This window comes from Coffea arabica, chromosome 10c (genome assembly GCF_036785885.1).
Source record: "Coffea arabica cultivar ET-39 chromosome 10c, Coffea Arabica ET-39 HiFi, whole genome shotgun sequence".
Classification (NCBI taxonomy): domain Eukaryota; kingdom Viridiplantae; phylum Streptophyta; class Magnoliopsida; order Gentianales; family Rubiaceae; genus Coffea; species Coffea arabica.
Window position 1 is genome coordinate 26,772,640 of NC_092329.1, and position 4,826 is coordinate 26,777,465.

The following is a 4,826-nucleotide window of genomic DNA, read 5'->3' on the forward strand; positions in this document are numbered from 1 at the left end:
CCCGCCCCCTCCTAAACCCTTAACAACTTCCTCTGTATTTGCAGCTAAGGAGCTGCCTCAAAGTTCCTTTGCAAGCTGCAAAAAATGCAGCTTGCATGCACGCAGCTTTTTTTTTTTTTTTTTAACTCAATAAATACAGAATATAAATAATAATAATAAAAAAAAAATGACAAAACTATGTAATAATAATGAAAACAAATAAATAAAATTAAAAAACAAACTAAACAAATAAAAACAACAAAAATGTCCATTTTTCAAATTTTCTTCATTTTTCCCCTTTTTTTCTTTTTTCTTTTCTTTTCTCAAAATAACTTAATAAAATAACTAAAGTGCCAAAAGATTGAATTTGAACGTATTTTTGTGACCAATTTTCCCTTTTTCTCTTTTTTCATGATTTTTTCCATTGTTTTCTTTTTCTTTTGAGAAATTCCATCCTAAAAGCTTCAAAATAAAAAATGACATGAAAACTAAAAAAAAAACTAAAAACTAAAAATGAATAAAACAAACATGACAAAAACAAAAAACTAAGAAACAAAGAGTAAATGAACTTGAGCTAAAATTTGGTGTCTACAGTTTGCCTCTCTTTGTCTGAGTTTTGAAAAAACTTGAGACAAAGAAGTAGACACCAAATACTTACCTGTGTTATTCGGCTGCGAATTACTCAAACGATGGGGACTGACCCCTAACAGGAAATTTTTAAAATCGGGACTGACCCGAGACAGGATTTAAACGGGACTGACCCGAACAGAAATATAAAATTGGGATAGACCCACGGGATAGACCCGAACCGAAAATGTAAAATGGGATAGACCCAAACAGAAAATGTAAAATGGGATAGACCCAAACAGAAACGTAAAATGGGATAGACCCAAACAGAAACGTAAATGGGATAGACCCACGGGATAGACCCGAACAGAAAAATGAAATTCTTACTGGCGGGACAAATCCAGCTCCAATAGCAATGAAAATAACATGCTTTGACAATCGGACAGTGGGATCAAACCCGAACCTGCCGTGATGAACTTGATTTGATTTTTGATTTTTTTGATTTATTGATTTTTTTTGATTTATTGATTTATTGATTTTTTTTTGATTTTTTTCTTGAGAAACTTTCCAAAGATAATTTGCCCCAGTATGATGAATTGGTCGGTGGGATAACATCTGAGACTGACGGGGTGTGGACGGTCAGCGGGATAGAACCCGGTCCTGCCGAGGTTGGCGGGATAAAACCCGGTCCCAACGTGATAAAACGGTCAGCGGGATAGAACCCGGTCCTGCCGAGATTGGCGGGATAAAACCCGGTCCCAACGTAGATAAAGCGGTCAGCGGGATAGAACCCGGTCCTGCCGAGGTAAGCGGTCAGCGGGATAAAATCCGGTCCTGCCGAGATTGGCGGGATAAAACCCGGTCCCAATTAATAAAAGCGGTCAAGAAATTGAATTTGATTTTCCAAGAAACCAGAATTTGAACTTGATTTTGACTTTTGAATTTTTCTGATTTTTGGAAAAAAAAATTTTTCAAAATAATTTGCCCCCATTATAGGGTCGCTTTTTACGCCTTTCTTCTCTTTCTTCGGCATCGGTCTTCCACATCACCAGATGCTCTTTCGTCGATGTCAACTATGAATACCTGCACAGGGGCTTACATGCACTCAAATTTTCATGAAAAGGGCAGCGTGATTGATTTGAAAAATGCATTATTTGATTCTTTGAACGAAATTCTCAATTGGACTACAAAAATATTTGCCCCTGTGTGGGCTTATTTTGCGGAATTTTGCAAATAAAAATTTTGCCCCAGTGTGGGCCCATTTGATTGCAAAAATTAGTTTGGATGCTTCTCCATTTATTTGCACAGGGTAAGCAATTGCTTTTCCTAACATGAAGAAAATTGAATGTCTTGCTTAAACTGATATAGCACATTCCATGATGAATTTCTCAAAATAATGCCAAATTACGAAAGATTTCTTCCCCACTTTAGCATCAATGCTTTAGGTAATGGGTCACCATTTCTTGTTGGTTCATCTGTCAGGACCAATCAAGTGATCTGATTTTTGAGGGGGTTAAGGGAAATGAGAAGATGAGATTTGTTTGGTTCTTGTGCCCAAAATTGTAATTCCTTTAATACCACATCTTAGTGAAAGCAAAGAGTTTGTCACCCTTATTTTTCAAGAAAACTTAGTCAACATACAAGCTTTCTAGGCATGCAACGTATGGGCAGAAGTGATAGCTAAACATGTGGAAACGGGTTATACCCTTATGATCACAAATGATTTGATGAATTTCTTATGAGCATGATCCTTACTTTGGATTGTCATGAAGGAATAAGTCAACGATGGACTTTGTTAGCTTGTAATGTGGCTTGAAAACGATAGCTAAAGAATAAAACTTTCAAGGACATAGCACCGAAGATCGCATTTTCCCAAAATTGCCCCTATTTTGAACTCGAAGATTTCAGACTTTGTTAGGATTTTCTCATCATTCCCCAGGGACTTCAGCGTCGAATTTTTCTGCATTTTTCCTTGCATTTACTTTTCTTGCTTTGCTTTTTGCCTCTTTTTCCTTTCCCTCAACTTGGTGGATTTTCATATGGTGAGTAGCGCCAACCCCATACCCAAGCAATTCAGAAATACAGCTAAAATTTTCCGGCATCAGAAATTTTCTTGACAGGGCCATTGCAAAGAACAGAAGTCAGGACTTGCGGCTTTTGTAATGGGGTCAGGTGGGGTGCTTTAGAAAAGTTAAGGCTTGAAGGCGGATTTCAAGAGTGGCTTAAAGAATCTGAGATCGCATTGTTACGCCAACCCTATTTTAGGGTTAAATCAGAATTTGCCCCAGTTTGTGCTCAATTGAGGCTTTTCTCTTTCATTTTCTTTCTTTCATTTTCTTTCTTTTTTTTTCTGATTTTTCGGCCTTCTGCCATTTTTGAACTTTCACAAAATTTGCCCCAGTTTATTTTTGAACTGAGGTTCTCTTTTCTTCTTTTGGTTTTGATTTTGTTGCATTATCACTTTTCACTTTTTGGGACTTCCCTTTCTTTTGCAAACTTGCCCCAGTGTGGGGTTTGCGATTCTCAGAGGTTGCCAAACGAAGCAATTTATTCTGAAGGCTCAAAAGGGATAACTAGGGATAGAATGCTTGATCGGAAAAGAAGAGGGCCTGACTTTTAATCCGTTCCTTACAATAACTCTGAAAGGAAACTTTCGTTAATGCAAAATTTTTTTGCATGTATCTGAATTACTGACTGAGGAAGACCCTTGTTCATCCATATTTGTGAGACATAGGCGATCCACGTGGACAAAACTCTTCCTTTTTTCCAAAAATTGGAACCCAAATGGAATCAAATTTCTCCAATTCGCGGTTCCCTTTCCCCTTTTTCTTTTTTTTTTCTTTTTTTAAAATTCCCCAATCTCCTTCCCCAATGTGGGGTGCAATCATATGTGCACTCGAAAAGAACCACCAATTTTTAGCTCAAATGAGGATGCAAGGGATAAATGGTGTTTAGGTTGTAGAAACGATGACCAAAGTATCATTCTTACACCTCATGACAACCAAAGTAGTGAAATGGTCATTGAAAATCCATTCCCCTTTTTGATATTTGAAAATTTTCCAATAAAGGGTAGTGATCATCAAGACTCTTATTTGAAACGAAAATATTCTTTCAAAGGCTCAAATGGGAGAGCAAATGATAAAATGTGTATAGGTAGAGAAACGAATGCTCAAAGTATCATTCCAAATTTTCAAAACAAACAAGAATAATGCACAATTTTGCTTTCACTTAGATGTGAATTGAATCGGTTAAACACAATGGATATTTTCAAGCGAAGATGGCCCCAATTTGCAAATTATCAATCAATGTGACTGATTTTATTCTGGGGTTAAGTGAAGGAGAAAAGGAATCTCATAGGGCCTTTTGAGTGACATCTTTTAATTCTGAGCACTCTTATTGTGAATTTTCAGGCAGGAGGTTGAAAAAAATCTCAATTTAGTTTTATTTTTCCAAAATTCATCATGGAATCTCTAATGAGTAAGAATAAAGAATGAAATGTACATATACACAAGACAATAATTGTCCAAAAATTTTATTGCTGAAAACAATTTGAAACAAAATTTCTCGTTCAATTATGATACAAATGAGAAGAGAGAAACTTGTAAAGAGCTCCACATATACACTTTTTGTCTCCTTTTCTTTTTGGAACAAAATGTATTAACAAATCAAGTAAACAGAATTTTCCTTTGGCAAACAATTACAACATCTCTCAGATGCTTTAGCGTAGAGCTTCCAGATAGATCTTTTGTGTTTTCATTATAAGATCTGCCCAAGAATCAAATAACACTTGCAGTTTTCAAACCTTATTGGATTAAAATTATCATCAGATATAGAAGAATATTTTCGTCTTATTGAAACATTTTTATGAATGCAGGGGAGGGGGAAAACAAAAGAAAAATACCCAGAGTTAGTAAACAAGAATATAAAACCGGTATGCATGTCCTATGGGGGGACCCTTTTTGTGCCAAGGGTAGGCCTAGCATGAAAATGCAATCCTCTAGGATAGGCACTATACAATACCTGATGGATCTGATCAACTCATTGAGTGAGAAATAATTTGAAAAATTTGGCCCATTGGAATGAGAAGAGACGTTGGTCAAAATGAGGACCTCGTCCGAAGGAATTGATCACTTTTGATGGATACAAGATTTTGCAAAAACGCACGGGTTTGACCTTGACGAACTTCCTATCAAAGAGATTGGAATTCGTTGATAAAATTTCTCAGTGAATTATGGGTCAAAACCCTAATTGATCAAGTGATTGGATGCAATGGACGGTTT